General features: G+C 39.0%; 1 protein-coding gene across 2 annotated transcripts in view; it reads right to left on the reverse strand.

Moving 5' to 3' along the window:
• ccdc85a (coiled-coil domain containing 85A) overlaps positions 1-25,143 on the reverse strand; it is a 50,901-nt gene that overhangs the window by 16,810 nt on the left and 8,948 nt on the right. The gene's annotated exons all lie outside the window — the stretch shown is intronic.

Raw genomic sequence — 25,143 nt, forward strand, 5'->3', positions numbered from 1 at the left:
CAGAGATACCAGGGTAAGGGGTCTGAAAGAGGAATCCCCACTACTTGTCTTGCTGTAAATCATTTGTTGTTTCCAAACTTTTGAACACTACTGTATGAAATGAAACCAAAGCTAATGGAGTGCAGTATACATTATATTAAAAAAAAAAAAGTTAAAAAACTGCAACAAGCCCACTTGGCATGTGGTTCTAGTGGTAAGGTCACTTTTTGATGAAGATGTGACTTAATTAAGAACATATACACTGTATTCTGGTATTTCGTCCCTGTTAATGGATATATAACAAACCTGCAGGTGCAGTTCCCTTTCAATTCGAAGACGATCACCAACAATACTTTTCGGATATGTCTACCACAGGTATTCAGGTATTCACTAAGCATTGTATATCGGAGCTGCCGATAGGCCCCTCCGGGGAGTGACGTCCTCGGTCCTGCCTTCCGAGGGAACAAATAGTCACTCCACTGAGCTCTCTTCTTTTGCTTCTCACCGCAGTAAGGTAAGGTACTACCCTGTCCAGTTCCTGTGATTGAGTCTGTATGAGAGAGTTCTCACTTGAGTTTTACTGGAGTTCCCCTGCTTTATTTTTGAAAAATATTGCTGGAAGTTGGCTTGCCACTTCCCTGGAATCAGTAACTCAGCTTCTGTGAACTGAGCTATAATCGTTGCGCAACTGCGCTTTGTTAATATGTCTCTCTTTTTCACCAATCTGCATTGCTTGCATTGCAGGCTGCTTTTTAAACAACATGTGCTTCCTCCACCGGTGGCCTGGTTTTTTACCTTAGAGACGGTTCCCAGCTCCGAGACAACCTCGGATGCTGGGCTTTCCCCTCTTCCAACCTTGATCCCGGCGCTTATAGAGGATGGCAGCGCCCGCACCGTGCCGGTCTGTCTTCAGGAGGCAGGCTGCATTGCCCCGCCTTCAGCCCTTCCCGGTGTTCCCTGATTTCCTGGAAGAGGAAATGCTGGGTAACAGAGGCCCAAGTCATGCGCCCGGCCAACACGGCAGGCCTCCTTATGGCTTACCTGTATGGCATACTGCAGTCGGCGCCCCTCCCTGAACCGGTGGCTTCGGAGCTGCGCCTAGAATCAGGCACACTGCTCCAGATTTCCGGTTTCCAAGGGCAGGCACTGGGCCGGAGCCTGGCAAGCCTGGCAGTAGCTTGCAGGCAGCTTTGGCTGTCCCAAGCAAGGGTCCCTGATGCAGAAAAATCAGCCTTGCTAGATGTGCCGATATCTCCCAGCCATACCATCGGGCCAGCGGTGGAGGAGATACTACAAAGCTCCCACTGAGAATGTGAGGAGTCTCGACAGGTAGCCTTGATGCTCCCTTCACATGTTCCAGGGTCCTCCTCAGACACTTAGGTGCTTGCCACCGTACACACTTGTTATGTGCTTCAGTTCCGTTACATCCGTGAGCGACCCTCTCCAAGTCTCGACCCTCAAACAAGAAGTAGCTACATCACTTCTCAAACGAGCCATCCACCTCGTAGAACCCACCTCCCAAGAGGAGGGGTTCTACTCGAGGTATTTTCGGTTGCCAAAGAAGGATGGCAGCCTTCACCCCACCCTGGACCTGAGACACCTCAAAGGGTTCTTGAGGGAGAAGAGGTTCCAGATGGTCACACACCGTCATATTCTGCAGTCTGTCCAGCCGAGTGACTGGTTTATCACTGTGCACTTAAAGGATGCGTATTTTCACGTCCCTATTTGTCCCACGCACAGGAAGTATCTCCGCTTCGCCTTTCAGAGAAGTGTCTTTGAGTTTTCTGTGCTGCCATTCAGCCTCTCCTTAGCTCCCCACATGTTCTCAAAGTGCGTGGATGCCATCCTGGCCCCCTTGCAGCTGCAAGAGATCAGGGTGTTGAACTACCTGGATGACTGGTTGATCTGTTCCCAGAAAGGAGCAGTGGCCCACACAGCGGTCGTGATGGAGCATCAGTCGAGGCTGGGTATCACCCTCAACAATGCCACAAGCCAATCAGTACCAGTGCAAAGTATGGTTTAATTGCGACTCCCTTGCAATGCTAGCCTACCTGTCAGACAACAGAGTGACCACCATACAGAATTGTCTATCCCTGTTTCAACAAGGATCGATAGTACCTCTGGTGTTGTGCCAAAAGTTGCTGGGTCTGATGGCCGCATCCTCATCAGTCCTCCAGCTGGTATTACTCTATATGCGCCCTCTTCAGGCATGGCTAAATATCTTCTGGCTACAACCCAAACACGACAAGAACCATCGACTGACTGTGTCTCACGGCCGTTGAGAAGCCCTGCGCTGGTGGAGACAAGCCTCTCATCTGCGCAAAGGTGTAAGGATGGGGGCGATCCACAGCCATCAGGTGGTGTGACGACAGACGCAACCATGGGGAGCAGTCTGGGCAGGAAGTTGGACATCCATGCATATAAATGAGCTGGAACTGTGAACGGTTCAACTCGCTCTCCAGCATTTTCTGCTGGCACTCCAAGGGAGACATGTCCTGGTCCGAATGGACAACATGTCGGTTGTGGCATATGTCAACCGCCAGGGAAGACTTCGGTCCTCGGGGTTACATTGCATAGCCTTCCGACTATTGACGTGGGCAAAACAAAACCTGCTATCCCTCCGGGTTGTTCACCTTCACGGAGTAGTGAATCGGGCAGTGGACCTCCTCTCGAGGGAGGGTCCTCACCCATCAGAATGGCAGCTCCACCCTCAGGTAGTGGAGTGCATTTGGGAGTGGTTTGGCAAGGCCCGAGTCAATCTCTTCGCCACGGCGGAAATGACTCACTGCCCCCTATGGTTCTCCCTCCACCGCTTTGGCGGTCCACTAGGCATCGATGCCCTAGCCCACGAGTGGCCCAGGACACTCTTGTACACATTCCCGCCAATACCTGGGGTCATGACCCTATAGCAACTATTCTGCATTTCCTGCAAGGAAAACTGCTGGAAGCAGAAAGAGCACCTTCTACACTGAAAGTGAACCTGGCAGCCATATCTGCATGCCATATCCCTGTTGACTCGGTGTCCCCAGGCGCCCATTTCCTGGCGACCCGTTTTCTGAAGGGCGCTTAGCGGTTACGTTCACCTAGAAGGGATGTCATCCCTGAGTGGAGTCTAGATGTTGCTCTCAGAGTTGAAATATCTCTCTATGAAGGCAGCCTTTTTGTTAGCCATCATCTCTGCCAAGCGGGTCAGTGAGCTACAGGCTCTGTCTGTGCACAGCTCCTATATGCACGTCTGGGACGATGGAAACAGGGTATTGTTACGTACGAACCCTGCATTCCTCCCTAAGGTGGTTACGGCTTTCCACTTAAATCAGTCAGTGGAGCTACAGGCTTTCCATCCCCCTCCTTTTTCTTCAGAGGAGGATCAAAAACTAAACTTCCTCTGTCCAGTTCGGACACTGAGATGTTATTTTGACAGGATGAGATCTTTGCATCAGTCTGACCAGCTCTTCGTCTGTCATAGTGTAAGGAACCTGGGTCAGGACCTCTCAAAGCAGCAGCTGTCTCACTGGATTGTGGACACAGATTTCGACTGTATGTACTAATGCCGACCTACCCCCACCTGGGCAGGTGGCCGCGCACTCTATCCGAGAAGTGGCTACATCATGGGCCCTCTTTAGAGGAGCCTCATTATCTGACATATGTACTGCAGCTAGCTGAGCTACCCCGCATACTTTCACCAGGTTCTACCTACTTAATGTGGTAGATCCCTCTATGCCTTCATTAAGCACAAGAGTCCTTGAGGTTGCACGCTCGCACTGCTAACCATGGTTTTGCGGTTTCAGGAAGTCCCTCGTCTGCTGTTTCCGCTCACGCTCCCCCCGACGGCTTTGGTATAACCCAAAAGTATTGTTAATGGTTGTCTTCGAATTGAAAGGGAACATTCGGTTTATGATGTAACCCTGGTTCCCTGAAAGAGAAGACGACCACCAACCTGCGAGGCCGCATTGGTCGCCTTCACGAGTTCGATGCAAACCAGGAAGTGAGCTCCGTTGAGTGACTATTTGTTCCATCGGAAGGCGGGAGCAAGGACATCACTGCACGGAGGGGCCTATCGACAGCTCTGATATAAAACGTTCAGTGAATACCTGACATGTGGCATATCCCAAAAATATTGTTGGTGGTCATCTTCTCTTTCAGGGAACCCGGGTTACATCCGTAACCTAATGATAAGTACAATATTACAAAGTATTTCAAATGCAGAGTAGTTACAAAACCACAGAGAGATTGCTTACTCTATTGATTTAAAACATAAAGTACAAGAGTGTTTTTACAACAGTAAGTACATTTTAGTCAAATGTTTTCCAGTGATGTTTAGACTGAACAAATGACAATGTCTGATGTGACCTGTAGACAGCCATGTGAAGCAGTCCTCTCTCCCATGAATAAGCGCTGGTATTCAACAAAGTCATTACTGTAATATAATTAGTAATAGTTTTCACTCCCTTCCTTTACAGTGTGATTTGCATATTCTTTTTTAATGGCCCTACCAATTAATTGTGATTGTTTCCATATTTCTTGCGGATCACCAACTCATTTCTCTTTTAATGCAAGTCTGGCTGCTCAAAAGTTTAATTTCGAGATGCTCGGTTTCTGTGTTAAGCTATTTCCTCTCTGCAATTCTTTCACATATCTAGCTACTGTACAGCAGAAACTTGCCATATTGTTACACGCTGTCCTTTGCAAATTCTGGCAAGATTTCAGACTACAATTGCTCCAAATATTTGGAAAAGATTAGGCTTAATGTTAAGTCCTGTTACTGCTTAACTTTGTTTTTTGGGTCAGATTTTTTGTATGTTTGTTCATCACATGACAAGGTTCATCACATGATGGTATTGGACCATCTATAATGGGTATTTACAAAAAAAAAAAGAAAGAAATGTGTAGTGTGTGTAATCCAGGAATATTTTAGAAATTACCATATTTGCAATCAAAGTACAATTAATTGTATCTAACCATGTTTTATAACTTCATTTTCATTTAGCATATATTTAAATATTTGATGTTCTATAAAAAAAAAAGCCACATGTCAGTGGCCCATAATTAGACGAACATAATACAAAAAGAAAAAAAATCAAGACAAAATTCTGAACATATTTACATAGTAATAGATAGCGTTCTATTAAAATAAAATAAACCGTTTGGGGAAAAAATGCTTTACATTTCTCATTGCACTTTTCATTAAACATGCATTCATAGTCTGTATATGATTTTGATTTTTCTACATGTATGTGCTTAGGTTTAAAAACTACTAGGCTACATTCACAAAATAATTTCTTTTTACACAATGCTACAATGCTGCTTGTTCATTAATTTAAAGGCTTTTTCTGTATTAAATATTGCAATATTGTATTCTCATAGACTCAGATAAAAATGTAGCTTCTGCTTACATATGTTAAACGTACATTTGCAGAGTAAAGGCCGCAATACACCAGACACGATCCGATAAGTGAAAATGTGCAACGATTCGACAAAATTAATTAACCTATACTTTTGATAAGTATCTTTCACACGACAGGCGATGCGGGGGTGACGTGTAAAAAATAGAGCTGAATCCTATTATTTGCAATTTCTTCGCGCAACAGCTAGGGAATTGAGTAATTACAAAACAGGTTCAATGCAGTGTCAACCAGGCTGAAGCCTCTCCAAAATGATGGAAGAAAAAATAACACTTGCCGTTGAAAAATACCCACAGCTTTATGGCACAGATAGTCACAATTATAAAGATACAGATATGAAAGATAATATAAGGGAGTCCATTTGGAAGGAAATGGATAAACCTGGTACGAATGATTTATTGTCATATGTTGAAATACCGTCAGAGAAGACACTCATAATTTCCACATCATGTTGACGACTTGATCATAGTTTTTAATAGTTTTATAGATCTGGCAGTTTTCAAATCTGTCGCATCACGTCTGTGTCGCATCAGGTGTGCATGGTCATGTCGCTGTGAAAGTATCTTGTCGCCCGATGAAAAATTGCATCGCGTCTGGTGTGTAGCGGCCTTAATTGTGTAAGTTATTGTACTTTTCCCAAGTATTACTATAGATTTCTAATTCTTTAGCATACTTCATTGTGATTTGACTATAACATTACTATGTTTTACTACACTTTGCTATGATTTTACACTGGTATATACTGGCACCACAGAAAATGTTTAAAAAGGTAGTAGCATTACTGTAAAACCTGTCTAATCCAGCATCACCAAATATTGTGAACTGACATAATTAAAGGTTTATCATTTAATTTGGGATGGATTGTACTATTTTTAGGTTGACTTTTGCCCATAGAAATAGAAATCTCTCTACTGTAGACATCATTCCACTGTACAGTACTAAATAAATCTGGCACATTTAAATTAAAATGTAGACCGTGAAAGACAATAACACATTCACTGCCATCATACAACACACCCAAGTCCAAGTAAACTACATTGTAAGACTCTGTAGTTCTATAATAGGGGCTGATTTCTGTTGTAGAAATGACCACATAGGGTTTATAACTATAATTTAACTGCCGTACTGAATGTGGTTTTAAAAAATATAGCTAAAGCAGAAGAAACATACATGGCACAGCTGTAGCCACCAGCAATCTTGATCCGATTTACAAACCTTCATTTTTAACAAAAAGGATTCTTGGTTAGAACTGCAATAAGGTAAACATAACATTACTGTGTCATTTATTCATATATGTGAAAGCTTGTATCTTACAGTTCCCATATACCTGGAGATGGGCACTTTCAGGGAGTGTCTAGGACGGAGACTGTAAACAGATTCTTATTCAATTCACGTTCAAGCAGTTCCCCAGCACAATACAGGTAAAGGCTTTCATTAGGATCCAGCTACCCTTACAGAATGAACATCCATGGAATAATATACATAAAGTATTGCCTTGACATGCTGAACAATGCTGGTAAACACAGGGCTGTTGTAGAATGTACCTGTTTTCTTTTATTAGGACCTTTCAGTAGGATTCAAAGCCAATTGAATTGAAAAAACATTACTACTTAATATCCTTCGGGTTGTTACTTCACTCAGCAAAAGGAGGCAATGAGCATACAACACTGTAATTGAGATGTACAGATAATTAATATGCAGCTTGAGGTACACTTCAGTAAGAATACAGAAGTAACTGGATTAAGTGGGTTAGCTTTTTAAAATATTTTAAGGAAACATTGTCCGTTTAAGAACCACCAACTGGTAGTTGAGTAATGTTTTTTCCTCTAGTATAAACACAGTCAGTGTTTATCAGTGCTACATGACCTACTCATATTATGCTGCTTTCAAACACATATCACTATCACTCTGTTCCCTGTAAAAGGCTATAATTCAAGCACACAAAACACCACGACCACACAAGGGGCTCAGAATTGATGACTTTCTAATCTTGAATTTAATTTAATTTGTTTCTCTCCTTGTGTTGCCTCACACCAAGTAACATAGCCCCCTGTCTGCTACAATCAGACAATGACCTTCCATCAAACTCATTCCCATATTTCTTCCTAGAAGTGGGGTGCTTTGAGTTCATTTTACTTTTACACAACAAATCTGAGACATATTCCCCCCCCCCCCCCCCCCCCCCAAGACCACTTGTCTAGTCACATAGCTTCAGGTCAACATGATGGTGCAAGTACAGCAAAATAAGTGCAGTCCTATTTGCTCAGTTTTACTGTACATTTTTTTCATTCATTTAATGAAAATAATAATGTCCACAGTTTGAAATGGACATCAGCTGTAGAAGTCTCACCACACCAATTTTGTTCAGGTCCAGCACCAGCACCAATACCTCAATTGGAGGTCACCCACCCAAGTACTGACCAGGTCCAACCTCACTTTGTTTCAGTGAGCTAGAGATCAGACTACAAAATGGTATGGCAACAGACAAGGGGTTTGACTTTTAACATGTAGCAAATATGATAGCAAAACAGATACTTTACATCATTGACATATTAAATGTATTGCTTTCTAACCAGATAAATATTATTAATTATTATTATTTATTATTAAAACATTTCTGTGACATTACCCTTTGATCTTTCAGTGGATTATATCTACGAATCGTCTAACTAAAGTGGCAGTGTGGCTTTGAAGAGAAAGGGAGTGCGGGGCAGATGTATTGTTGATAAACGAATCCACACTTTGAGCTACACGTTCGTTAACAAACCACAGTCACAAACAATTCACAAAAAAAAGCGTCTTTTTAATAAGCAGCAATTATAATAACAATTAGCTATACTTTTATACTGTTTAAACATAATTGATTTCCAATTTCAGCACACAGTACAGTACAATATATTTTCTTGTGCTTCGGAAATAACTTTAGCTTTCTTTTTATGCAAACCAACTCCTGATTTGGCCAAAAGTTTCATTTTCCCATCAAGAACACTTCGAAAACTTTCAAACTCTGGGTCATTTAACAAACTTAAAATGCGTCCCTGCAGTCTTAGAAAATGCTGTATAAACATTACAAGTTCGTATGAATTACCACAGTACTCCTCTCCGTTACATTTTCTTACTTATGTCACAAAACAGCTAAGGCTGTATGACAAAGTAGCATTATCCATATTGACTAAATCTCCACTGATTACACGTATCTCAGATTTAAAGTCAGCTTTTGAATTCCTTTCATTTAACCAAACTTCAAACAGATTCACAGCCCATTTACATTTTGCGCGATTTCAGGTTCAGACTCGGAACTCATGACGGCACACCAGCAAACTCATACACAATGTAGCCTATTAATATAAATGTCAATGACCAAATTAGAGTTCAATTACTCTCATTATTGAACAATTGTCAATTAGGAAGAAATGTTTTAAATGGGATAAACCACGGTAAGTGTTGAATCGGTAAAATAATCCACAGCGTCTCGTGTCTAACGGCACTTGAAACGGTGGATTATTTTACCAATTCAACACTTACCGTGGTTTATCCCTTACTGAATTTTAGTAATTTAGCAGACACTTTTATCCAAAACGACTTACGAAGACAAAAAGTTAGGAAGGGGCGATGTTTCCGTGTGGTCTGAATCCTCGACATGCAGGTTTGAAGAGAATATCCTATGGTGTGTGTTCAGTATGATTCCCTGCTGTTTCTGCTTAGATGATTATTTGCCATACTAATGTGCTTCTGACAAGACTCCACAAGGCTGAATGTGGGGAAACATATCAACGCTGCACAGGATTCAGTTATGGGATTCAGTGCGCAGATCAATGCTCATATGCACTGTTCAACTGTAGCCAATTCCCTTGCATTGTGTTAGTGGGGAACTGGTGATAAATTTCTTTCATCACGCCCTGAAACCCAATAAATGGACAACCCTTCACAATTCTCTGAACCTACAGTATGGAATTCATAAAACTGTGTATTTGTGTATAAATACAGCATATTTAAAAAAAAAACAAAAAAACCTGTTACATTATTCGAAGATATTGAAATTAAGTTTTGCCATTGGCCTGGCATATGGGCAGTTTTCTACACTGGACACTGTAGTGTGACTTGACACTTCGACAATGTCTTATGTGTTCCTGTTTGCCATGACTGTCTACTTGTGAATCAGAAACAAAATGAAAAAAACTGTGTTTGTTCGGTGACCTTGTTTGCTTCCCATACACTTTCTGCAGTACCCAAATAAAACGTATTCCAGAGGCCTTTGAAATCAAAACAAACCAGAGTCCAGGAAAGTCAGGCTGACTTTGTTTCTGTGTCTGAAAAACACTTTTTCATGATCTAAACCCCCCAGTGGTTTGCTAAACAAGGTCTATAGGTACAAAAAGGCTGTTACTCTTTCATTTGTTCTTTCAGGCAACCCAAGCTGCTGTTGCTGTGCCAACAATTGTTTCTTTGTCTTCAACACGTTAGCTAGCACTGCAAAAATACATATCCATGGAACTGGACCACCTGAGGATCGCTTAGTATAATGTTGAACAGGAATGAAAAGAGTAAAGTTCCATATTTTCAATGAATGTTACTCCTGCTGTTACTAGGAGATCTTGTATTGCACACATAAAGTAACCGCTTACTATGCTTACAAGTAAAACAAAAACAAAAACTTGTATCTGTTATCAGAACTAGAAATAAGCTCATTGGTCCCTATTGTCTTTTGTTGAAGATCTTTTGGTTGTGGTATTTTATAAATCAATTTTAATTGGGCAGGCAATGCTATAGATACAAAGTTGCTGTGTCCTGGAACCTAATCGATCTATGTGTGCAGTAGCTCAAACTCACTCCAAATCAACTGCAATCAGATCATGTGACATAGAACACAGGCTACAGCATTATATTTAGTGTTCTGTCTGAATTATTAGCAGATCATGAATTAACATTTAAAAAAACAATTAAAGGGAGACCCGTAATAATGGTGATATGGGTAAGAAAAGGTAGGAAAGCATTACCAATTCAAAGCATTGGAAAGCATTCCTTCAAAACAAAGTGAACCACAGTTGATACAAGCCTAGTTTCTGGCTATAGAAAGGTGTCCTGTCAGTAACCTGATAAATCACTCGGTTATGCATTGCTTGCTTATGCACTGCTGAGCTTTTAAGCAGCTTTGAAATGCTGAAAGAGCAGCAGGTTGTGAGCTAGAATGAAACCATCTGGATGTTTTTGAAAATATATGGTGCATCACATTATTAGCTAAAACTCAAACTTTACATGATATCTTCAAACACGTAAACTGCATTATTCAAAGAAAACCAGGCAAAGAAGCTCATCAACTTGCAGAAACTGACTTGATATGAACTAACTCCATCCCTCATGTTTTTTGTTAATTACCTTGAAGAAGTCAGTTAACCTTAAACTCAATTGCTATATATCCTCAGATCCCCCTGCCTTTTAAAGAGAGACTTATCACAAGCAGTCGGCACTTTCAATCCAGCTGCAGCTTTAAAAGGCAAAACTTCACATTAAAGTTCATCTGACCTCATTTGGAATTCCCTGTTCAGGTATGAAACCATTCAGTCAATTAAATGCAAAATTTCGGAATTTAGAGCATGTCAGGTTAAAGTATAGATCCAAGGTATTTAAAATATTTTCTTTTTTTTTTTCTTTTTTTTTTACTGTATCATGATTGGCATATCAAAATTGTAACTGTTTTAATTACTGTACATTATTTTAGCACTATATAGTTATTGACCTTGAAACTGCTGATATGAATCATGTAATTATTGGATTCATATGGAAGATACTACTTTTGAACATATCTCTGCTTAACCATGTGTTATTATTATTATTTATTTCTTAGCAGACGCCCTTATCCAGGGCGACTTACAATCGTAAGCAAATACATTTCAAGTGTTACAGTACAAGTAATAATACAATAAGAGCAAGATAAATACAATGACTATGGTGTTGTATTTCGTCCAGTATAATGGTCAATCAATTAAGAGTTGTACTAAGATGCTCTTAAATACTTTTCAAGCTTATCATCTTATTGTATATTTCCCTTTTTTAAAAAAAAAAAAAATACTTTGTTATACGCAATTCCATTTTTAATGGCATTTCGGCTAAATCTAATACTTATTTCAAGCCATCCTTTCCCCCTCTAATTCTCAAAAGCTACGTCTCCATTCCTCTTGTTTTCCCAGGTCACAAGTATACAGTATACTACTTCAAATTCAAATTTCTTTCGGCTTCCCTTTCTCATAGCCTGTAGACTGAGAAGAAAATAATCTATTAAATCTACTACAGAAGCAGTTGTCACAAGTTTTATTTTTCACAATTACCGTCAAAACTTCAGTCATTATCTTTCAATATACTTTAATGTAGATTTCTTTATCAAAGCCCTTGGGACAACAATAGCCCGAGCTACCATTTGGGTTGCCTGTTTAGAATTAGCTGATTCCACCTACAATTTCCTAAGGAATGCTGTGCAGATCTGTATAGTATGTAACTTCAGATCTCTTCTCAAGTCCTGTAGTAATGCCAGGATAATAACCATTGTCAATATCAGTAAGTTCATTATTATAAGAAGTTAATTTCATTATACCTATAGAAACCAATAGTGGAATGACCCACCAGGACCCCCGCTGTAGGCAATTAGTTATAGGCAGACAAAGGGGTTAAAAAATGTTGTGCTTCTTCAATTCAGCCTTTTAACCAGCACAAATCAAATGAAGATAGACTTATGCTGATAAATATTCCTATAGAGTGAACGGTTGGTTTTTTTTGGCTTCTGTACAATATGTATATAAATATATTAAAAAAAAACCTTCCTCCAGTCAGGATTGTTTATTTTTGCTGGCCTACATTTACTACAGTACTTTAAACAAACATTTATTCATACTGCAGCAAAGGTACCGCACTGTCCTTTTTGGTGAAATAAATGTAACTTCCAGTGCCTGTAAAACTCTCAAGGCTAGTAGCTGTATACAGTTGTTTAAAAACTGCAATTAAAAATCGCCTACCATCAGCAGTCTTACATACCAACCGTCACCTCCCACTCTACACCTAACTGAGAAAGCTACAGTGCTAGAGATCCAGCATTCCTGGTTCCACTGCAAAAACTATTTCTGTGGGTAACTGGTGTTGAAATCAGCAGTAGTTTCATAATTTCAAATTGTCAGAGATTAATACTACACCACAAGCTAATTCTGTATTTGAAAATCTGACTGTGTAAGTGTGACAGGGAGAGACCTGTCGCTGGTTCTTGTGCGGATGGGTGTAGCTGGGACGCGGAACAGGAGACGCGTTGCTAGGCAACTAATTGAGCAGGTAGGCGTGCCCGGGGAGCCTGCGTGCAGCTCAAAAAGTGTCTGCGCCACAGTTGGAGGCTACTGCATGGCCATAGCCATACAGACTGGCGCTGAGCGAAAACTTGCTGCGTTGGCATCGAGGAGGAGACGGTGCTCATGAAGACATTGCTCAGCCGAGGCCTTTTGAAGAGGCTGGAGTTGTCGTGAGGATGCCTCAAAGGCAAAATTAGGAGGAGCTACTGTCCTCAAAGGCCAGAGGAGGAGTAACGGCCATCCCGAGGGCCAAAGAAGGAAGAACTGCTGTCCCAGAGAGCGAGGAAGGAGAGAAGCCTGTGCTGCAATCTGGTCAGCTCCCTTGGCCCGTGCTTCCAGGCACCCCACCATCGTGTCTGGACCTCCCATCACCCGTTGTCCCCCCCAAACAGAAGAGGAACCAGCTGAAAAAAATCGAATGTACTGGTGGTGCCATTCTGAGAGGGGGGGGGGGGGTATGTGACAGGGAGAGCCCTGTCGCTGGTTCTTGTGTGGATGGGTGCAACTGGAACACGGAACAGGAGACGCGTTGCTAGGCAACTAATCGAGCAGGTAGGCTTGTCTGCCGCTGAGCTGATCAAGAGGTCCTGATTGGCTTGGGGGGCATGCCAGGGGAGGCTGTGCACAGCTCAAAAGGCATCTGCACCACAGCTCGAGGTTACTGCACAGCCACAGCCATACCGACGGGCGCTGAGCGAAGGCTTGCCGTGTTGACATAGAGGAGGAGAGTGTCTGCTCCATAGAGAGAACTACTACACAAAACCCTTCCAATCCAAGACGGTGCTTGTGAAGGCATTGCCCAGCTGAAGCCGATTGAAAAGGCCATTTGAAGAGGCCCGAGTTCCCATGAGGATGCCGAGACTCTGGGAGCCCAGAAGTAGGTCAGTTTAGGGGATGTTGATCCCAAACAGTATAGAGAACATTTGCGTAGTGTAGTAGGTTCCTGTAGCGGGACGTTCCTTTGGGTGTGACTAGTGCTCACCTTGCATAGCAAACTTTTATATTTAAGTTTGTTTTCTTTTCTTTATTAAATCCGGCGCTAGGATTACTATGGTTGGTACATCAGGACCTGTGTTGTAATTGAATCTGTGCGCCTGTGCGGCGTGTCAACACCCAATGCTCACTGTATTCAGTATTATTCAGTGACGACCCACGTATCGCCCTTTTATAATAAGTAATAAAATATTATGCGTTTTCACCTCCACTGGGAGGCTGAAACTTCTACGACTGTTATCTTGTGCTACTCAATCTGCCAGTGCTTAGTTCATTTTCGAGGAATTTTTCCTCGAAAATGAGTTTGCTATTTTTCATTTTCTTCAGGTTTGTTTTATTGTTCTCTTGCTTTTTATAATGTTTGCAATCCCACTGGTTGTAGTTAAAATTACTCAAAAACATATAATATAGTGGTGCAGCGATAATCGGTAGCCTGTTGGCATGGCACCGATATCAGGAAAAAAAACGCAATCAGCGATCGGCAGTTTTTGTTACTTTATCCGATAATGTACACCGATATTCATGCTTGAATTTCTTCCAGCACATAATTTAATGTTTGGTCAGGCATGCTTACTATACTAATCATGACGCAGTGCTGTGTAAAGTACAATCAACCTGCAGTTAATATGTCTCAAAAGAGCAGCGTTTGGATTTTTTTTTAAAAAATATCTGAAGACAACAACAGGATAGCGAGTTGTGTGCAGCAGAACAGACTTGATGCTACATTAAATCCAACAATGAACTGTGAGTAGAATATTATTCTGATGCTTTTTTTAAAAATATTTTTGAATATTTAAGACTCTGGAGTGTTCGTCTGCCCCATGCTGCTCAACACTGTCTCCGCGTCCGAACAGCAAAACAAGTCCTCTTAGTTAGCGCAGACTGCCGGGTCGTTACGTTATTATTATTATTATTATTATTATTATTATTATTATTATTATACAGTGTACTTCAAAATGACCTTTTGTAATTTTTTTTTTTATCTTGCTTAATCTGCATTGGTTGCGGGTGTATTCGGCGACATTTTGAAGCAGAAATTGATTACTGTGCCGTCTTTTGTTAAGTAACAAATTCAAGTTTGACTGAATTTAGTTACCGGAAATGTAATGTTTTGTTTTTTTTGTTTTTGTATTAAGTGAACAATTTAAGTTGTGCTGCATTTTTAAGCAGTTTATGCTTAAAATACAAATTTAACAAATGTTGTTGTAGTTGACATTGTCTAGGCTACATTTTTCTTTTCTATTGTACAGTATAGGTAGATGTTATAATACGCAATGCTTGACAGCAAGTGGCTATACAAGTTATTGTCACTTCACATATTTTTTTCTACAGAAGTGTTTTTACTAGTACAAATGCAAAATGTTATTTTTGTGTGACTGTGTTGTAAAACAAATGTATAAATTGCTGTCAAGCACACAATATAATACTATGTTATTCTTTGTATTAATTTTCTGAAGTAAATGCAACAGGTAAACAATACCTGTTCGTTTTAGTCATAAATACAACACGTAAATTGTATCTGTTCATTTTTTAACATTTATAATTATAAATATAATTCAATGCCAATCTATAATTATAGATATAGGCCCTATGTCTTGTTCTAGTCGTTTACAAGAGCTTACCTGCACTGTCTATTATTATCAGTATCCTATCATTATCGCCCAATATAGGTAGATAATCATCAGCTATCGGTATCAGCCAAGAAAACATTTATCGGTGCACCCCTAGTATATTATTATTATTATTATTATTATTATTATTAATTTATTTGGTAGACACCTTTATCCAAGGTGACTTACATAAAAGAAAAAAAAGGTGATTCAGGGACTGCTCTTCAGTTCCAGCTGTCTGCAATAGATAATGTGGGGAACACTTTAAAACAACAGCCGCAAATTCATATACGTTTGTAAGGATTGCATAGAAATAACATCTGAACAACAAATGTTTTTGTTGTTATTTTGTGTCTATGGCAGGCAGCTAGAACTAACAAGCAGTTCCAAACCTGAGGTCAAAGCACCATAACACAAACTTACCAAAAAAGAAACAAAAAACACAGCAAGAGAGAAATTGTAATAAGACCCACTCACAAATATTGCAAACATCATACAAAGGACAATACAAAACAAAGCTACTTACTTATAATCACAAGGCAGAAACCAAGAGTTAGTTATCCTCTATGAACAACAGTCCTTCCCTTAGCTAACAGTGTTGCTAAAAATGACTTTTGTGCTGACCCAACATATTCTGCGAGGCTGTGTGGTCCAGTGGTTAAAGAAATGGGCTTGTAACCAGGAGGTCCTCGGTTTAAATCCCACCTCAGCCACTGACTCATTGTGTGACCTTGAGCAAGTCACTTAACCTCCTTGTGCTCCATCTTTCAGATGAGACGTAGTTGTAAGTGACTCTGCAGCTGATGCATAGTTTACACACCCTAGTCTCTGTAAGTTGCCTTGGATAAAGGCGTCCGACAAATAATAATAAATAATAATATTTGCCTCAACTTTCCCCAAAAAGTGTTCAGAGTGTGATAACAGAACTTTCAATCTGAGTACCAGCTACAGCATGCCCCTAATTTATTGAGAATACACGTTTTAATTTTTCACCTTCTCTATATGATGACCCATACCCACATAAAGTTACAGTTTATTTATTTACTTTAGTAACTGAATGAAGAATGTGATTGGCTGACACAACTATAATTAATTCTTAAGTCTACCTCAATGACTTTAACAGTTGTACTTCTGCTCCTTAAAATCCAACTCTTAGCTTTATTCTAAGCTTCACTAGTCTTGTATTACAGTAAATGACATGCACAAATGTTATGAAATGTGTGATTAATTGGCTTTTGATCCCATGCCAAGTAAACAGATAAAAATAATGTATGGAGATCAAAACCATATAATGTACAGAGATCAGAACCGTATACCATGAACGTTCATTCAGTTTATGTTTTAAAATAAACAGCAATAAAATGTGTACATTTTTATATTAAATTATACAGGATTATTTTACCTGGCAGATCTTTACTTTCACTGTCAACAGACTATGCTTTGACGCGGATTAATTTTGAACCCTGTTTTGGTCTTTTTGTCTTTTTAGATAGAACCTTGAGTTCAGTCTGTCACTTTGCAGCCTCTCTGTTGTTTCTTATCATTACCGGTGGTAATAAAGGGGCAACAGGCTGTTCAGATAAGTCACGCTGGCAGATCGGTAACTGGCATTTCTTGAATAAACTTGTTGTCAAGGAAATCAGTGTCCAAATCAAAACAACAATAAAAATCTGAAATTATTTTAGATATTTTAAAGTTGTTATAAAACACATATTGTTTGAACTACCTCAGATCTGTCCTGTGAATGTGAATTTCAGCAGAACACCACTGGATTGGAATGTAAGCAAAGACACATTCAAAACTAGTCCCGGTAAGCATGCTATCCCACTTGTGACGTTATTCCACTTATGTTATCCCACTTAAGTGGAATAACAAAAATGTATTGCATGCTAGATATAGGAGCAAAAATAGATTTAACTATTGCCCTCACATCCTTACACCACCGGGCAATAGTCTCCGTCTGTCATGTGATTGGTTCACATCACTGTCAGTCCCGTCCCTTTTCAAAGGAACTCCCTCCACCTCCATTCCTAAACAACAAGATAAAATGGCTGAATGAAAAAATTGCTGAACGACGATTCTGTGACCTGAGAAAATGAATTACAAAACATACTACAAAAGAAAGAATATATTACTTCATTATAGAATACACCACTGGACTTCATATGATAGAATAATAAAAAAAAATAGATAAATTGACTAGAACGATAACAGGATAATCCTACTTAAACACTTGCTGAGGAAGCATTCAACACCACGCTTGGGCAAATACAGGTAGCGGGCACTTGAAAGGGAGGTGGTGGATACTGATGAAACAGACTGACGTGCAGCATGAGTTAATTGCCAAAATTGCCTCTGCCTGCTGTATCCTGCACAAACTCAAAAACAAAACAAGGTGTTCAGGAATCAGTGGCTGCCTGTGAGACAGACAGGAGGATGGTTACCTCAGCTGCCACTTTCATTTCAATTGGACACCAGCGATCTGAGGAGACTCGTGCTGTCAGAGATTCTCTCCTTTCTTTTAAGTTGTGTTGGATTTACCGGTGTGTTAAATATTAATGATGCAAACAAATAAAACAAAATCAATAGGTTCATTTACGATTTTATTTGATTAGTTCTGAGAGAGCGTCAACAACGTGTTGGTATATACTGTATGTTTGTTGTGCTGTTTTGGGGCGATCGAGCTGGCTCATGACATCCAGTTCACCAATTATATTTATTAACGTGGAGGGGGGACAGGCGTTGTCTTTGGACATAGCTAGGATCAAAAAAAGGATGGGAATTAATTCAGTTACAGACATTTAAGCAGCTCACTTGCTCTTCGTGTTTAACTTTAGCGTATTTTTTACAGCAAGGGTATTCTCAAACAGCTGCTTTAATACTATAACAAGTGTACACCACAGTTTATGGTATATTTGTAAGTGGTTTTATACAGAACTGTAAACCCACTTGAGATATACAGCACGACAGGACAGACACACAGCAAAAAACAACAATAAAAAGAAAACTGCCAGCATTATCATTAAGGTGAAATACACCACTTCATTTACATTTTCATGTTAAATACAGGTTTCCATGTGAAAATGGGCATGGTTTTTCGTCATTTACACAAGTAAATGAGATTTACCCTATCCTTGTCTTTGGCAGGTTTTTTTCTGCCACAAATCTGATTCACATAAGTCATTCTCCCAAACATGCACGCGCATCGCCACTTCACGTGTAAATAGCCCCGCAAGGAAACTGCCCCATTTTCTCGTAAGCATGACGTAAAACACAGGAAATTCACACCCATTTTCACATGGAAGCCCGCATTTCACATAAAAATGTCCACTGCTCCCAATCCAGACAGCCTTGGAGCATACGTGGAATGTGTCTGGCAAAGATCTCTATAATCCTATGACTCCACCGGTTTGCAATAGCTGGGTTGGACAGTTTCATTATACAACTCTGGGTTAATTATTTTATTTTTTCTTTAATTAATAAGTTGTGTGATAAATTAGTTGAAATATTATTCACTACTAACGATATGCCACCCAACCAATGGACATTTGAAAAACAATTTGGGCAAGAGCAGTAAAACATATTATTAAACAACCAGGCACAAGGCATTTACAGATCACAGCTTTATTACATGAGCTTAACACTGTGCTTTAAACAGGTTCACTCAAAAAAGATGATACCTGACAACCGTGGATTTCCAGGTGAGATTCTCTCATGCATCTGTTCTCTGTGCATGGATTCAAATTTTCACGAGCCGCCTGCGAAAACAGCACAAGAACGCTATGCATAGATAATTTGCATATTGACCTCATCCTTTCCCCTTCATTTGGATGACATCGGGTGAAAACAGGGTCTTCGAGTAAAATAAGCTGAGCCAATGGAAACTCGAAATGTAAAGGGCCATTTTTCATTTGGCTCAGCACAATGTCTCGAGTAAAATTAGAACCCATGTGGAAACTTCCTCAATGGGCCGATGTTTTCTGTTTCTCGAGACATGTATGACTCGCGAAATAAACGTGGACTTGGTACGTTTTTGCGTTTACATGTAAAGCATTTCATTTTCCTCGGAACATCTACTTTTCCCCGATCGCTATGCAAATGAAGGAGAGGGGGAGGGGGGTCAGATTTAAATTAGCCATGCTGACGGCCCATTTAGAGTCTCGTGCTGTTAACCGTGAAAGTCCCCAAAATACTGTTTACATTAGCAGAGAACAGTTTCACGAGAAACAATCCAAGTGTCATCGTGAGTGATGTAAATGGTTATTAAAGATCTGATTTGCTGATGGATAGTGCCTGCTTTTTTAATACTTTGTTTTAGTGTTGTCGCCCACACTGCTTTTCACACATCATCTGTGGTGGGGGGAAGGGGGGGTTAGATCTTTATTAATAATAAACTGGGCCAAATCCAAGTGGTCATTGAACTGGTGTTTGGGCTATTGCAAGGGAGGGGGCGGATACTACTGAAGCGTACTGAAGTGAACCATGAGCTCGTTCCCCAAATTATTACAGCCTGCTGCATAATCTGTGCGAGGACCGTAAGGAGGTGTTCAGGTAAGTGGAACAGCTACCCCAGCTGCCAGCAAGAATTGCACAAAAGCGGTATGAAGAGGATCCTGCTATTAGAGATGCACGACTATCTTTACTTTTGTAACCCGACTGTACTTTTATTTTGTATCACATTTTTGTTTCATTAGCTTATATCAAATACAGCATCCTCATTTGTGGTGTACTTGTTTGACTGCTTCTGCTAAATAAAGAATTGGAATTTTGAGTAGTATTGTTGATTCCCTGAGAAATAAGTCACAAAAATTCCACACCACATTTTATTTTGAGTGGGTTAAACAATGTTCGTGTTGTGCATTGTATCAAGCTGCCTCATCATATCATCATTAACACCTGAGTCTCTTCATCGCTCCAACGGACGTAAGCGGAGGATGGACATGGGTTTTGCTCAGACATAACTCAGAGGAACTACATGGGAGTATAGTTATACACATTTAAACATAGTATTTAGTAGTACTTTACAATAAAGATGTTTTGACAGTTGTTTGGAAAGCTATTTGCAAGTGTATTCTGAAGTACTGTACAGTAGCTGTAACCACCTGAATTCACAAGCCCACGATGCAATTTATCAAACATTTTTAGTAATACTTTTAAACAGAAACTTGGTAAATACAATCTCTATGATACTTTACAAACACATTTAGATCCATGTATGATTAGCATTATGCAATGTTTTAGGGAAGACAGAGAAAAAAGTGGGGTTCTCTGCAACATCAATCTGATACTGTAAACAAAAAATTAACTTCTCTGCTCCCATCTTTGGACCATATTAACTTAAGTATCCCTATGTGACTTTTATAGCGGCTTTAGGAAAGGACTTGAACAAGCTAATTAACATTTTCACGAGAAACTTGTGTTTACATGTGTAAGTGGGCGTTGATTTCACAAGCATTTCCTGGAATCACACGAGACTCTCCCTTAAATACTTGGTCTGTTGTTTTGGGCCAGTTTCACAAGTTTCCAGCAAACGTGCACACACATTGCCGATTCCCGTGAGAAAAAGCACTCATGTAAACTGACCCAACTGAACCCTATAGGTGTCAAAAAATCAGCTTTGTAAGCACATAGATCCAAGTGATATCTTTAGAATCTAACACTGCTACTGAAGTTTCTTCATAAAGATAAACTCTTATAAATTACAATAAGAACACAATATAATAATTATATGATAAAAAATGTAGTGTTTTTTTTTTTTTCAAATGGTTATTACTGGTTTTTTTTTAATGAAATGCCAGCATCAAAAATCTCAAACAAAGACTAGATAAGGCATTTTTTATGGTACAGATTATGATAAATCCTTCAAAATACATCTCTAATTTAAACTGGTTTGGATTGCCAAGAGTCTACAGAATTTATTTCCAAATAAAAATAAATATTTTATTCAAAACGGGTCATTGATTTTGTTTAAATCGTGGTGGATTGTCTTTTATACTGCTCATTGGTAATTTAATTTAATAAATTAAGTTTGAAGTATTTTTTTTTTTTTTTTTTAGATCCATCCCTCAAACAAACTTTATTCACAGTAAAAAAGAGCAACTAAAAAAATGGTACAAGGGATCCACCATGAACATGTATTTTTATTTTAACATGTGTAATTTACAGTATAAGAGGATTCACTTGATTGCAGACCACAGTTAACATACCATTTAGTAGTTTCACACAGAGCTTTATATTCTATCCAACACAGCCATTCAGAAGTAACAGTCTGCCACAGCTTTGTTTTAACTAAAACAATCTGTAATGAAACCTACTGAAAACAATAATCATTGTACTGCTGCATAAGTCATCCAACACTCCCTGCTTGTCAAACATTGTTGTAAACAACCCTATCTATTTAAATTGAAGCTAGACCTTGGATATATTAAATTACCTACCTTTTTTTTGCAATGTACTGCTGCTGCCATACTAGTTTACTATTTGTTAACATTCAACAAGTACAGCGGTTATTCTATGAATGAGAATTACAGAATAAACACCTTTGATTATATTGAACACTGTACTGGTTCATATTTTTATGTAATTCCAGCTTCTTGGATAACACTGCACAGAGTGAATGTCAGCCTGTAATGACGAGTGAAGGCTGAAATGTGTTACAGAACCTACAAATGGAATAAAGTAAAGCTAGGTCAAAGTTGTTTGTGTTCAACCACCAAAGGAACAGGATGCAGCTATCTTTATTGTCTCTGTACTTGAAGTGCCAATAAAGTATATCTGCGCTGGTATAAAAAATCAACATCCCATCATATTACTCCCATTTCAAATACTTACACAAAACTTCTAAAGGCATAAGACAATGTACTGTAACACATTAAAACGGAACCATAGGAAACTCAAGTTAAACAATTTACAGAAATTACCAAACAAATATTTCTTAGCAAATCTAAACACTGTTGCCATTCAACAGAAACTGGCATTACAAACCACTGTCCCCTTTCCTACTGTAGACTGTACAACAGTTCTGGGAAGTAATTGATTCGCTTATACATCATCAAGAACCGACAGATGTGCCTGGTACATGCAGTTTCTATTGACTCTTTCTTTCTAGAGTTCTCATCATGAAGAAATGCTGAAGGATAAAAAAAAACTGAACAACCTTTGATCAGCTGAATCTATCTTTAGTCTAACCATACTTCACTCTCCACCTGTTTTTCGGCTTCCTCTTAGGGGGAGGGCAGCTATCCTGCTCCCCTGCCCATAACGTCCCTACAGTCAGCCTCTCCACTATCAGCAAACTAAATTATGGGCAGGGGTACCTCAAAGGGCCAGCCAAAAGCCAAAGATGTAATGACATATGTACAATGTAGTATTTGTTGTCTACGCTTTAATAAGTATTGTTCTCTATCGCATGAGTTTTCCTGACTGAACTCCTAAATGACATTAACTTAATTTCACATGTCCCTAACTGTTTTGTTTTGTTTTTTTAACCCTGAATGGTGTAAAACAGCAACACATATCCTACCCCAAAGCACCACAAACTAGCAGGAGTTTTACTGTACTGTATGTAAAGGATTTCAAGTTCAACATTTTAGAGTGTGTTTTTTATTATGCATTTTAGGAACTGTTATATTTTGTACAAATGCTTCTGCAGCTCTTCTGAAAAGACCAGCCATTTTGAGGTTATCACTACTGAGCAACAGCATACTATCCAGTTAATGCAGGTTCATATTCTTTCAATGTATCTTCCTTACTTTGTGTTCATTATTATTTCAATCAACACAAAAACTTTGCAGTTTGGCTACTTACAAATGTTTAAACATTACAGAATACAAACCAAGTTGCAGATTTATTTTTCCGTCAAAGTATTAAAAAAATAGCACGTACAAGTTTAGAATTGATATTCTAAATGAAGAAACTGTACACGTCTGTTATGTGTCTAAACCTACATACTGTATTATGTATGTTTCCTGTTATGTATATGTATATGTGTATGTGTGTATATATATATATATATATATATATATATATAAAAATAGCATGTACCGTTAGGGTATCACCAAGTTAAAGCGCTGCATTGGCCTTTGGACTCCAGCAGGGTTAGGGAATCACATTGTCTGGGAATAAGTCACTTCATTGGGCTTTAGCGACCCTTACTGGTCAGATGTCAAGGTGGAGACTTTGTATGCTGGACACTTGACTCCAGGCTTCATTAGCTTTGGTAACACCCATTGCTTGGGCTCAAGATGGGAAAATAAGCACTTGGCTTGACAGAGGTCACCAGTTGATCTTCAGTTTTCATGATTGATAAGTGGGTTGCTGGTTGATGCAACTTTCAAATTGGGAATTTCAAACTGAGCAGAAAAATTGGTGTTACACTGATTTAAAAAACAGCAAACTTTTTAAAATACTTTGATGTCACATGGCAAAGACTCCATGAAAAATAACTTGATTTGAAGTATTTAAAATCTTTAACCATGGTAGATACTCTCTGCATGGCAACCAGAACCAGAGGACACATTTGGAAACTCTAAAGTGAAGAACAGAGGATAGGGGACACTTCTTTACACAGAGAGTGGTGAAGGTATGGAATGGGTTACCTAGCCATGTTGTTGATGCTGAGTAATGGAGATTCAAGTTTTAAGATAAATCAGCTACAAGGAGCCAAGCAAGCATTGATGGGCCAAATGGCCTCCTTGTTTATAAATTATCTACTGTATTATAATAAAATTGTAAACAGTGCTATAGCCTAACCTTGATAATATAATACGGCCAACTTATCTAAATCACCTTATTATGATAATTAAGGCAAAAGTAATATAAAAAATAAATAAAAATGCTGTACCGGTAATCCATTTCTTTCTTTCTACTCTACACTTTTCCTTTCAAAATCGTTATTAACCTCAGTAGGGGATGAGAAGCAAGCCCAGTTTGTGCGTTAATATTTTTTACTCTAGCTTACTAATCAAAGGCTACGTTAGTACAAAGTGAAGCAATAAACATTGTGAACAATTAAATTACACAGCATTATCAAATACTTTATTCTATATTATTTTTTTTCCCACTGCAATGGGGGTAACTTTTTATAGCACAGATTCTAGATCCCCTGTTAATCCAGTTTACATGAAATGTATAATAACCAGAATCAGGCGGGATAATGAATCAGAAAGAAAACACAATCCACCACTGCTCTAGCTTCAGATCAGTAGACTATGCTGTTAACATAGCAATGATGTCCAGCAAAACATCTGAAGTAACCTTCAAAGTATTCTGAACACTAAAAATGAAGGTGCATATAGAAAAAAGAACAAGTGCAGCTGTATAAACGAGGCACATAATTAGCAGTAAATAATTAGAGAAGCTTTTTAACTGTTCTTTTTAAACAGTGTATCTTTAAATATACAATGCAAAACTGCATTAAATCTAAGCACCATAACTAAAATTGGTAAGGCACTCTTACTTAAGCCAGCTATCTAAAACAGCAATATCAAATGAATTCACCTCTTAGGATTTTCATTTACAACTGATTCTTACTCCCTTAAAAAATGATAGACTTATGATTAAAATCCCATAAATACATTTATGAAACTTAAGAGATTTAATTTATCGGTATGTAATAGTCCACTTCACATATGTTAATTACAGCTCATGGGATTTTTAGTTCTGTAAAATCCCCATAACATATTAAAATTGCCCGGCTATCAAACTCTCTGCCGTATGTCTTAAAAAAATAAATAAATAAAATAAAATAAAATAAAATAAAATAAAATAAAATAAAGAAAGAAGTGACAGCACCCTAGTATACAGCTATTCATCCCATATCTACTTGGTCTG

This window comes from Acipenser ruthenus, chromosome 5, assembly GCF_902713425.1.
Source record: "Acipenser ruthenus chromosome 5, fAciRut3.2 maternal haplotype, whole genome shotgun sequence".
Classification (NCBI taxonomy): Eukaryota; Metazoa; Chordata; class Actinopteri; order Acipenseriformes; family Acipenseridae; genus Acipenser; species Acipenser ruthenus.